This window comes from Ambystoma mexicanum, chromosome 8 (assembly GCF_040938575.1).
Source record: "Ambystoma mexicanum isolate Mex_15411 chromosome 8, UKY_AmexF1_1, whole genome shotgun sequence".
NCBI classification, from domain to species: domain Eukaryota; kingdom Metazoa; phylum Chordata; class Amphibia; order Caudata; family Ambystomatidae; genus Ambystoma; species Ambystoma mexicanum.
Genome location: NC_090929.1, coordinates 1,039,657,092 through 1,039,670,135, shown reverse-complemented (window position 1 = coordinate 1,039,670,135; position 13,044 = coordinate 1,039,657,092). Strand labels below are relative to the sequence as shown.

Here is a 13,044-nt window from a genome sequence, read left to right as displayed (position 1 = left end):
ACTCTTGCCGAGACAACTCTTAGGTGAACCACCAGTGAAATCAAGTGGCAGAGTGTAACACCATCACACAGCATCTGCTGACAATTTGGTGTTAAATTACCATTCACAATTATTCAATTTTTACATTTCAACATCTTTCCATGTTGTGCTGTTTGCATGTTTTGTATTTCCCTGTGATGTCATTGTTATGGGAATTATTATTTTTTAAACTTGAAAAATCCTACACATCTTTTTGGTCACAGAATGTTGGCAAGTATGCGACCCTCCTCGCATGCGAGGGAACAAACAGCAGAATGTTTGGAACAAGGAAAATAAATGAACGAAAATGCGTGCGAGCCTCGCACGCATTTTCTTTCATTTATTTTCTCCGTTCCAAACTTTCTGCTGTTTGTTCCCTAAACAGCAGAATGTTTGGAACAAGGAAAATAAATGAAAGAAAATGCGTGCGAGGCTCGCACGCATTTTCTTTCATTTATTTTCCTTCCCGGGACTCTAACTTCCTCTGGTAACCCTTCCGAGGGGTTGCCAGAGGAAGTTAGTTTCCAAGGTGCTCTTCCGGCAGCACTGCAGCAGGCAGCTGTGACTGGCAGAAGTGTCAGCCAGTCACAGCGTCGGTCAAGCTGTGACTGGCTGGCAAGTCTGTCAGTCACAGGCTTGCCTGACTCTGCCATGCCTGACCTGTTGATGGGCGGCCGGCGGCTCATCTCCCGTCGCGTCTCTGGCGGGAGATGCACCCGCCGTGGCTTGGTGGGATCGGGGGGGCCCGGCAGGGCCCCGGCTCAGTCTCACTTTTTGGAGACTGCCGGGGCCTGGTCCCGGCAGGCCCCGGCCCACTTTAAGCACTGATTCTAACACAGGGAATCATGTTAGTCAGTGGCGTAACGTGAAGGAAAGGTGCAGAAACCTTGCATAAATCCACGTCAAATTTTCATCCATTTGTTTGCCAGAGAGGAGGATCGGAAGGCAACTTGCGTTTCTGCCGCCTGCCTTACTTTCCAGCATACAAATTAACCAGCATTTGCGCCAGAATGAATTTTCATGCTGGGGATCCGTTGGGAGCCCGCTGGGCTTAACCCTACCAAAAAAATCTGGATTGAAAGTGGATTGCTACTGGATTTTCCCAAACATTTAAATCCTCTTTAAATCCTATTTAACTCCAGAAACTCCCATTGTACTGAGAGGATTGCTTTTGGCTTCTTTTTGGCTTCATGCACCCTGAAATATGTTAATTAGCAATCCTCAGTGGAATGCAATCCCAAAACAATCCAAGCAATCCAATCCACTAAAAATCCAAAAACAATCCAATCCCCAAACAATCCACTAAAAATCCAAAAACAATCCAATCCCCAAACAATCCACTAAAAATCCAAAAACAATCCAATCCCCAAACAATCCACTAAAAATCCAAAAACAATCCAATCCCCAAACAATCCACTAAAAATCCAAAAACAATCCAATCCCCAAACAATCCACTAAAAATCCAAAAACAATCCAATCCCCAAACAATCCACTAAAAATCCAAAAACAATCCAATCCCCAAACAATCCACTAAAAATCCAAAAAGAATCCAATCCCCAAACAATCCAGCAAAAATCCCAAAACAATGCAATCCCCAAACAATCCTATAAAAATCCTAAAGCAGTGCCATCCCTAAATAAATACAAAAGCAACGGATTACATCTGGCTTCCTTTTGGCTAAATGTACCCTCGTAGAGATCCAAAAGCAATGCAATGCAATCCCCAAATAAACCTTTTGAAATCCAAAAGCAATTAATGTAGTCACCAAATAATACTTTACAAATCAAAACAACAAAGCAATCCCAAAAATATTCTTTAACAATATAGGCATTGTTTCGGTTTATGAGCTGGAAATAAATTTAGGAGTTTTAACAAAAATAATGTTTACTATAATCCTGAAAAGAAATGCTTAAAAACACATTTGGTGCACCTTGTTGAATTGGGCTTTAAAAGCGTCACTGTGGCTTAATTGCTGCCCATTTCAGAGAGTTGCATTTTGAATTGCCTTTAGAACAATAGTGATGACTAATTAGGTCACAGTCATTTAGGTAAAATGGCCATGAAAGTCAAGACCATGTAATGGCATATAAACTATATTTAAAAAGAAGCGACACGTTTTTTTTTCCCCGACTATATTTATTAAAAAGAGGCAGAGGTTCAATCGGACACTGTGTACATAGCACAAAAACACAACTGTAGCAATCCCAAACACGGGTGCTTCACAATTTAAAAATAAAGGGTGAGAGGGGACCCAGAACCAGTCAGGTTCGGTCCAGCCCAGGGAGCAAGGGTGATAGGGGACACGGAACCAGTCCAGGGGTGTCACACGAGTATACAGGCCCAGCCTAGGGAGCAAGCGAGTCCGGTGGGGACCAGCCCAGGGAGCAAGGTTGAGAGGGGAAAGAGAACCAGTCCAGGGAGTCACACTAGTATCCAGGACGAGGCAAAAGAGCAAGGGAATGTGGAACTACACTTGTGTAGAAAAGACGAGGTTTGGCTCCTTCTTCATCCGGTAGTTCCCAATTTTGTGTTGGAGGGCTTTTCTGCACTCGGATGCAGAGAGTACTGGAAAGCCCATTTCCCTGGCTTTAACATGGATACATTCTGAAACGCAAAAAAGATTCGTGTAAAAAGTTTGAAAAGAGCAAGCAAAGTACTTTTTGGTTGACACATGGCTGTGAGAAATAAAGCATAGGCAATTTTCACTGTACACCCTCTAATGTGCTTTCGTAATTCGAATTACTACATTTCTCAAAGCTGTAAATCTGGTTGAAACCATGGCAATTCCTTAGAATTTAATATAGATTAGTGTCACTTCCCCAGGAAGTGGCTCTCCGTTTATCTTCTTTCCATAATTGGTATATTGTGAAGAAATTACCAATCTCGTGTTTCCCCCATGGACAGTGCATTGGTAAAGGAGCCATACAAGCAAAACAAATACACAGGGTTTGAAATTGAGCGGAGCTGGGGGCTATTTAGCCCTGTTTGTAGCCTTGAAGAGCCTGGTTAGCTTTACACCATGCTTACCAGGAGCTAAATTTGGCTCCCGGGCCAACTGATGCCGATATTATATACCTATGGGAATTTAACTATGTGCGTGCTTGCTTTTGTAACAATCTAAAAAAATAACATAGGACACCACTATGACATTTGAAGCTTAACGGGTCATAAGTAATGGACAAAGCAATATGTTTGCATGTGGGCATATAATGAGTGATGGACAATAACCGGTTAATACATGAGCCACAGTATTTGAGCTACCTTTTCCCACCCTCTGACACAGTCGTCTAGAAGCCCTATGGCTTCATAGGAATGTTGGGGAGGAGGGTTTGAGATTGGGGTGGAGACACAGAAGCCTACAACCGATAGTATTTGGATAGAGAAAAAGCATTTATTTATTTCATAAGGGCACAAACCAACTTTTGGTTAACTCCAATGGCACTTACCTCTGATGCAGTTGATGGACCAGGGTTGGGATTTGTATCGGGAAAACTTTTTCTGTGGCTCCTGTCCGCCTCCTCTATATCCACTGAACGGCCAGTTCCAAGCAGTGCTCAACTGCTACCTGCTGACAGGAATCCACTGTGTCCCAGTATGCTGAAATAATAGCACAAATATTAATATTACACATTTTAATACAGTACGCATTCTAATGACAATTACCAAGACCCGGAACCAGCGCAGGGAGCCAGATGGGTACCCAGACACAGCCCAGCAAGTAAGGAAGTTTGTTAGGAACCCACCCATGGAAGTGTCTCGGGCAGGTGCCAGTCTTACCTGAACTTCTGAAATGGTGAACACCTAGGCACACAAAGCCAGTAGGCGTTTGGTTATTTGCCGAAATATTGACTGCCCATGGTCATTTTAATCCCTATGGCCATTTACACCCAGATCCTGCCCCTCCCAAAATACCTCCTTATGGGAACTTTGAGCTCACTTTAATCAAGCCTTATCAGACTTTGCGCTTAAAGTGCCTGCGCTTAAAGTGCCTGCCTGTGATTTTCAAAGCAGTATTCTAAGAGTTAATTACTTAATTGGAGTTGTAAACCCACTACTGCTGTGATAAAAAAAATGTCTTAACCAGGTCTGCCTTCAGCCACAAAGCAGTTCAACGAAGCAACTGAACAAGTCTGGAAGTGTTAAGATGAAAAAAGTAGGATATACCCTAAAGTATGGGTGCATAACATAAGGCCCGCGGGCCAGTTGCGGCCAGCCATGCCGTTTTGTCCGGCCCGCCAGCAACAAAGACTTTCCTAATGGAGGGCGGCCGGCAAGCAGCATCGGCCCCCTCCATTAGGAAAGTCTTTGTTGTCTTCCGAGCGTGTGTGTTTGTTGGATCTTTGTGCTGCTTGTATGTTGAGATCCGGGGGTGGGGTGTGTGTCGGGTCTGCCTGAATGTTTGTTTTTGTGTGCAAGTCCAGTGTATGTTGAGATGCGGGGTTGGGGTGTGTGTCGGGTCTGACTGAATGCGTTTGTGTGCAAGTGCAGTGTGTGTCGAGATGCGGAGGGGGTGTGTGTGTCGGGTCTGACTGAATGTGTTTGTGTGCAAGTTCAGTGTATGTTGAGATGCAGCGGTGGGGTGTGTGTCGGGTCTGCCTGAATGTGTTTGTGTGCAAGTGCAGTGTGTGTTGAGATGCGGAGGGGGAGTGTGTGTCGCGACTGCCTGAATGTGCTTGCGAGTTTGTATGGTGAGTTGGGGGTCTGTATGCTTGTGAGTTTGTGTGCTGAGTTGGGGTGGGAGTTCGGGTCTGTATGGGTGCATAGTGTATTGGTGTATGCTTGTGGGTTTGTGTGCTGAGTTGGGGGGTGGGGGGGTTCGAGTCTGTATGGGTGCATAGTGTATTGGTGTATGCTTGTGAGTTTGTGTGCCGAGTTGGGGGGTGGGGAGTTCGGGTCTGTATGGGTGCATAGTGTATTGGTGTATGCTTGTGAGTTTGTGTGCCGAGTTGGGTGTGGGGGGGTTTGGGTCTGTATGAGTATGTATGCATGGTGCATGCTTGGTGGCATGGGGCATAGTGTTTGGTTGAGGGGTGGGTGTCATGCGGCATAGTGTTTGGTTGGGGGTGGGGGGGCCATGGGGCATAGTGTTTGGTTGAGGGGTGGGGGAGCCATGGGGCATAGTGTTTGGTTGAGCGCCATGGGGCATAGTGTTTGGTTGAGGGGTGGGGCCAAGCCTCCCGCCACGCCTGCTGCGCCTACCGCCCCGCCCACATTTACTTTTCAGCCCACTATAGCCATCATGTAAGGTACTTTTGGCCAACTGTCAAAATCAGTTGTGCACCCCTGCCCTAAAGAATAACCATTTTACTCAAATGTATGTTGCTTTATAACTACTTCTGCTGTTCAAATACAACATTGTGCTTTTGTCAGGCTGATCCAACAAACTGAGCCAGGATAATAATAATAATAATTTAGCATTTATATAGTGCTACGAACCCTCAGGTATCCGAGTGCTGCTTATTATTACCCACGGTGTGTGGTGCTCATTTATCGACCTCGGAAGGATAAAAGGCTGAGTTTGGGGCTGCCGGGATTCGAACCTGCGTCAGCAGGCTCTGCACAGATGTCAAAGCGACTGCGGTTTGATCAATCATCTCCACCAGCTTTTCAGAGGTGCTGGGCATTCAGTGGAATGGACCTGGTCGTGAAATGGCACCATCAATGTGCAACCGCATTCATGTGCCATCGTTCAGGCCATTTGCCAAAAAAAATTGCAAAGACGAAAGCAAACCAGCCATTGCTAAGTGCTGAAGACAGACATGTTTACATTCCAGTGGTTGCGAATGTGCATGTTCCATGCCACAGGGGGGGGTCTTGCAACAGCCGATTAAGGAAAGCAGAAGGCAATATTTCTAAGGCATCTGGCAAGGGAGAGGCAGCCATGAATGTAGAGCATCAACAGGGAAGGGAAAGATGATTCAAGGGGAGATGGACCACCACGGCGCCTGCCCATTTTGCCCCATTTATCTATGGGGGCGCACTCCCAACACCCACAATTACTTAATTTTCCCCTACCCCAAACCCCATAACAAAAATGCAGCAAAAAAACCTGGCAAAACGGCCTTTCACCAAATGCAGTGAAACAGCTGTGACCAACTACACCCAGATGATGGCACACGATGTAGAGCTAATGTGTACTGTGTGAAACGCCTCAGGTTATCCTTGTGGCTATCTTTCCAAACCACCCCCCCCCCCCCAACTTATTGTCCCATTCAAGTGCAGGCTCCCAAGTTAGACCTGGGGAAAAAGGGGCTACATATGCACGAACTTTCTTAATCTGTATGAATTTCTTAGAGGACAGCCAAATGCGGGTAAATTGAAAGGGATGTGGTCGTTTTGAATACAGTCGTGGCCTCAGTGAGCTTTCAAAATGCACAGTTGGGTCAACATATTCATTAAATTAGCCCCCCCCCCCCCCCCATCGAACCCCACAGATGCTGCTCTAACTGCACAGCTTCCAAAGTAGGATTTACGACTGTAGGCTCCTTTTCTTTGAGGTGCCACCCATGCGTCATGTCCTATACATTGGCCCCTCCCGAAAACTCAGCTGGTTTTGTGATAAAGTGCAGTTGTGCCAGTAAATCAATTGCAGTAGGTCTAGGCGCGCCCACTGCACCCCTTCCCTCCCACACTGCCTATGATACACATACACCCAATCCCAGCTCCGAGTACAATTGCAGCTGCATGGTACGTTGATGTGTTTTGGACTGAAACTCCCAAAAGCCATAGCTGGCATATATGACGCTGGATCATTGAAGTCGTATGAAAACAATGGAGCACAATGTTGCAGACACGTGTGTATATTATATGTTCTCCTGTAAAGCTCTAGCCTGCTTGAATATCACTTGTAAAGCAGGTTAGAGCTGCGCCGTGTGAAAGTAATGAAATGTGCCAGCAGCCTGTTATCCAGGGAAGGAAAACATGCCGGTGTCCTGCAGATAAACGCACTGTGCCGGCCTTTAGCAGGAGAACATATGATATACACCAAGGGTCTGCAACAGTGCTCCCTGCTTGGAGGCTCACGGAGAAATGGCGTCGCTGGTCCAAGGAGGCGGATGGGGGCGCTGGACGTGGGGACACCACCTGTCTGACTCCCGAGAGACACACTCCTCACTTTGCAAAAGGCTCACTCTGAAATAAAGCCTAAAACGTGTACATCAGCTCCTTACCCAATGATTCTGGCTTTGTTTATCGATCCCAGCAGCATGATCCACGCTCGAATCTCGTCCGCCATTGCTCAGCTGGTGTCCAGTGTTCCCAGGTGGAAGGAAAAAACGCGCTGCATCGCCGTACGAAAAAAGCCCAAAACAAGCTGACCCACCCAAATTAACCGAAAAAAGCAAGCGCACATGTAAACGCCATGAGTGGGTTTCAAAAGTAAGAAACAGCACAATTCAGAAACATAGAGAAAACACACATATACTAAGTTAAAATAAAAAGTAGTGTTAGTGGCTTGTTTTTACTGAGAAAGAAGTCAGTAAAAAAATCCCCAAAACTCCTGCAGCCCAAGACAAACAAATCGTTGCTTGGAAAAAATCCCCCAAATCCAAAATAAATGGAAAAAAAATCTGAAGCTTGAAAACTTTTAAATAAAGACACAATTCTCTCAGGTGTCACTTTGAACATTTCTCAAAACTGCCATTTTCTAATTTCTGAGCATTTCTCAAAACTCTGCCATTTCTGACTTACAAAAGTGTCTTTATGCTTTCAGTAAATCAGAAAAGTGGTACAGCCATCTGGGAAATGTGCAGCTTACATAGGAAAGACTTGCACAATAGATGTTAACGATACCTCACAGGCACCGTATTTTAACTCCTTTTCGCGCTCTGCAAGGAGAATCCCCAGGCAGTGCCTGTCCTGCACTCCTCAGAGGCACTATGGCCATTGTCAGGCCATATTAGGGACACTGGAAGCTTTGATGTCTGTACCCCCACATTCTTAATGTCACAGAATACGGTGCTTTTAGGAAAAGTGTTGTTCCACCAAGGAACAATACTTTTCCAATTTTACATGGACTTCAGAATTGGGCCCATGTTTCGGTAAAGTGAAAAGCAGTTTACATTTTAAAAATGGAGCACCTGCAGCCCAGCAGGTCTGCCAAGGCAACCTGACCCGAGATGAAAGCTACATGGAGACAGCCCAGTGAGGGAACTGCAAAGCCCTCCACCAATGGTCCCATGCCCTGACCTGCACGATTTCATATGAAGAGAGCCATGTCTACATTGCCAGGATGCTGCCAGGCCTGGACTGGCCTACAGGGCAATGCCTATATATTTTTTTATTTGTATTCCGGGATTTGTAGCGCCATTACAACGGCAAGACTACAAGTCCCAGAATGCAAACATAAAATTAGGACAGTTACACGTTTTCAACGATCTGTGTGTCCCGGATACGCATTTTTATTACACAGTGCTGTGTGTGTGTGTGTGTGTGTGTATATATATATATATATATATATATATATATTCATTCAATAAAAAACATTGTTAAGGGTACGTTATGGTTAATTTCCTATGGGTTTAGCAACTTAACCATAACTACATGGCCGCTACAGCAGGCCATGATATATATATATATATATATATATATATATATATATATATATTGTGGTCGTACGCCATTTCAGGAAATCAGCCCATCAAACAACAGCAAGTTCGTTCACTTATCCAGTATATATATAATTTGATGTACAGGGTACAAATGGGGACAATGGTTATATGTTGCACAAGCGAAAACAGTAAGACTGGCTGTGTATGCATTTCAAATAGTGTTTTAATAGTCATAGTGCTGAACGTATTTAGAAGCTGCCATTTGCTGGACACATGAGTATGGTGTGCACGAACTGAAATAGTAACAAGTATTATTTTTTTTACAATTGTGTTCCTTTCGTATGCAGGCTATATTGAATCTGAACAAATATCAGGAAATATTTTACTTCATGAAACGTTTTGTTTTACATGTTCAATACATCTTGGATGTTTCCCGGTGCAGCACCCAGTACCAGGGGCGCCAACTTGTGGTTATCCCGGGGACAGCCGGCAGCGAAAAAAGCCCAATTTTAAGAATAGTTTGCGATACATAAACATGTTTCATGGTGATGCTCTTGTAGTAATCGGCAAGTCATCCCAGAATTATCCCCAAATCATCAGGGCTTAACATGCTCTTCAAGTAATCAGCAGGTCATCCCAGAATCATCTGGGGCAAACCTGTTGATGCTCTTGACGTAATCGGCAAGTCATCCTAAAATCATCAGGAACAAAGAGTTTTCTAAAATAGGGATGATGTTGGCATCATCAGCAAGTCATCCTAAACCCATCCCCAATTCATCACCCACCATTCTGAGACATTTGCTGATGACTTTAACAGCGTGATGACTTCTGATGATGTGGGAATGACTTCTAATGTAGTTTGATGATCATCGGATGACTCCAGGATGGTCTCTTAAGTCATCCTTTTAGACCTGGGTTTCTCGACCATGCACGTGCTGCCTGCCTGCTCTGAGCCACTGTCCTTTGATCCAACAGGCAGTGACACCCAGTACCCCATCTGACCCTTCTACAGGGTCATTGATTCTGGCAATTTCAGTACTGTGGTCAATGGCCGCAACATTTTGCAATGTGTTTTTACAATACATGCACGGTTTCTTCAAAGATCCAGCTCCGGTCACTGTGGTACCAAACTGTTTAGTGTTCAACCCTCAGGCGCAGCGTTTAGATGGTTTTAATGGCGCGCTGAACAGTTTGAAGTGAATAAGTAACGCATGACACAGGATAAGCTTCGCGTTCAAAGACAGCAGTGAGATTGAACTGCCATTCTCTTTTGCCCAGTAGACAGATGTTTACAGTTGTGCCCTGCCCTGGAAATGGGAGAAGGAGACATACGGGGAACCGGCTGTGCCATAAATCCCCAGTTCATAGTTGTGCTGGGCTAGATGGCGAGTGCGCCTGCTTGTGTTGACGGGTGAACTTTGTTTCTCGATCAGCACACTGCTCCGGGGCTCACCTCCTGAATTCCTCTCTAACCCTCCCTCAGCAGTCCCTCGGGCCACAGAATAAGTCCGTCAGAGCCTCCTTCCTTTCCAGCATGACTTTGAAATAAGATTATTTTTTTCCCGCATCTCCCCTCCATGCCCCTCGATATTCGTGGAGTGCGCAGTGCTCCAGATTGTGTCCAGATACACATCCACATAAATAAAGGTGCCCTAAACGTGTGCACACTTACCTCTGGTATGGTATTTATCTCGTTTTTCGTGCCCACAAGGAGCACGGCCACCATCGTATCTTCTTCTTCCGCCGCCATTGCTGCCCACGCTGCCAGGCCCGAGAAAAAAAAGCCAAATGACCCTGCAAAAGAAGCCCAAAACAAGCCGACTCCCAACTAAATAAGCAGGAAAGAGCACTCATTTAAAACGCTGTGGTAAGGTGTCAAAATTAAGACATTTAACAGAATACCATAACTATACATAGAACAGAGTGTATACCCAGCAAATTTAACCCCACTCTCCTCAGAAACTCTTTTTTAAAACACATTTTGTTATGAACAGCACAGTTAAATTGCATTCTCTTTATTAGTCAAACAATGACTAAATGTAGGTGACCATATTATTACCACAAAATACATTTTGTTGTGTGTCTAATCACATTTGCAAACCCCATGGAGCTTAAATACAAAAGAGGTAGCAGGCACACCTCTCTAGAATAAACATGGCATAATAACCTGTTCAATGGTTTTTACCCACTTGAGAGTCCGCAGCCATCACTTTTTGCTCACTGTACTTTTCACAAAGGAGGAATAACCATTTGCATATCAGTCTTTGTCCCGCCCACAAGGACACTACAGCACCAAAATGCCAGGCAAACCTCCTTTGAACAAGAGTACCAACAGCAACCCCATACACGTGTTTCAGCCTTGTTGGGTCCCATCAGTGAGGTGGAGCTGTGCCTCTCTGAGCACAGTGAGCAAGGGGTCCACGTCTGTGTTCTCCCAGGTAATGGAGGATGACCAACCCCAAGTTCCTTGAAAAAATACAAAAAAGGTAGCAGGCACTCCTCTCTAGAATGAACATGGCATGATAACCTGTTCAGTGGTTTTTACTTGGAGATTGGGCTTATATTACTTCTGGTACTTGTAGCTTTCCAGTGAAAATGGGGAGGAGGATGGGTTGGGGCAACAAAAATTGTGTTTTTTTTCTTTTTCGTGTTACACATATTTCTATAAGAAAATGTTTGTCAGCGTGGTTTATCATGTGATTTGCATACTTTTTAAGCCATCTCCATCAAAACCCAGACATGTCCACAAGCTGTAGCTGGGAAGATATGTGGTTAAGTACTTTAATTGCAAGACTGGACTCCAATCCTGATTTCACCACTTCCCTAAAGTGTCTTATCATGGGAAAATCATTTTGATCTTGCTGCCCCCAGTCTAGTATACCTTGAAATTCTGAGACGATAATAGTCTCCAGAGGCACAGTAAGTGTGTAATATACATTTAACAGTTGAGACACTGCAAATAGGCCCGTCAGCGATTTTGCAGTTTTACCAGTGCAATTTAGGGGAGAAGACAAGGGAGAACAGACAGAGGATCTTCAGGCACATTGCATTTGCATCGTGCAAGTGCAATGGGAAAATCGGCAGCTATTAACCCATGGCTGTATTTCTTCCTCTCCATTATGATGTATGCACCCCACAGGTGCCTCAGACTGTTTTGCATTGTAAGCAAAGGGTCCCCCAACCATCATGTTGAATTAGGCCCCCATACCTCTTCGGCCAGGCCTGACTATAAGACTGGCCTACATTGTACATCCAGTTTGGACATGTTTTCTCACTGTGATATGGCATTTTTAAAGCTAAACCCAAAAGGAGTGTTTTCTTAGGTGGGGAGACTAGAGCTAGGAGATCCCAGCGGAGCTCGGGCCAGCACAAGCCTCACCTAGGACTCTGGCCTAACCCCCCATCGTGGCCCAGTGCCTGCCAGAAGCAAGTGCCGGCCACTAGCCCCACCTGGTAATCATATTATTTCTTTTCTGCTTCTTTTCTGCTTGGTTTACTTACATCTGCATAAGAAATGTAAATTATTTAAGAGTACCATACATAGTATTTATTGTTTGGGGTAGAGACAGTAGGCTATTCAGGCATGGTTTGCTGCCAATGATCCAAATGTCACAAGGCATAGCCGGAATGTTGTTATCTTTCTCCCTTGTTCTCTCCTGCCCCCTTTATTTTGTCTTGAGGTGCCTTGAAACACCATTTTATGTGTAGGGGACTTACAAAGTATCCAATAAATAAAAGAAACAAATAAAATAGTAATTGCGGGTGCATTCTTTTTTTTCAAACGTAACAGAACAGATATACAGCCAGGGGTGGTAAACAGAGGAGCACAGAGGAGGGGTACAGCTGTACCGGGTGGCAGGCAGGAGACAGTCAGCCACCATCCAGCGAGTCAGGTGGCGCGATGGGAGATGGGATGGCCGAGGTGTTAGCATTCCTTCTACCCATTGCTGCAAATTGATACACCCTGAATGATAGCGACTGGGCATTATTTACTGGAGAAATTAGTTAAGTGCAGTTTGACATTATTTTTCCAACATTTAAATGAAGTAAAAATGTGTGCCTATGTTACTGGATTGTTTTTACAGAGATACAAGTTGGAAAAAATCAAAAATAAATCTTCCAATGTAGCCTTGCTTGCAAAAGAATCCAAAATAAATGCAGTAAAAATGTGTAGTGTTGCTGGATTGGTTCTATTGAGAAACAAGATGAAAAAAATACAAAATAAATCCTGTAGAAATGCCTGCCTGCCAATTAGTGTTAGTGGATTGTTTTTACTGAGAAACAAGTCAGTAAAACTCCAAAATAAATCCTTTAGAAATGCCTGCCTGCCAATTAGTGTTAGTGGATTGTTTTTACTGAGAAACAAGTCAGTAAAACTCCAAAATAAATCCTTTAGAAATGCCTGCCTGCCAATTAGTGTTAGTGGATTATTTTTACTGAGAAACAAGTCAGTAAAACTCCAAAATAAATCCTTTAG

General features: G+C 44.5%; 1 long non-coding RNA gene across 1 annotated transcript; it reads right to left on the bottom strand.

Moving 5' to 3' along the window:
- Nucleotides 1-2,133: 2,133 nt before the first annotated feature.
- LOC138472698 (uncharacterized) lies at nt 2,134-7,338 on the bottom strand. Its single transcript, XR_011268663.1, has 3 exons — nt 7,188-7,338; nt 3,465-3,615; nt 2,134-2,622 (listed from the first exon to the last, which is right to left on the bottom strand). It is a non-coding gene; the product is annotated as an uncharacterized lncRNA (long non-coding RNA).
- Between the last annotated feature and the right edge of the window lie 5,706 nt (nt 7,339-13,044).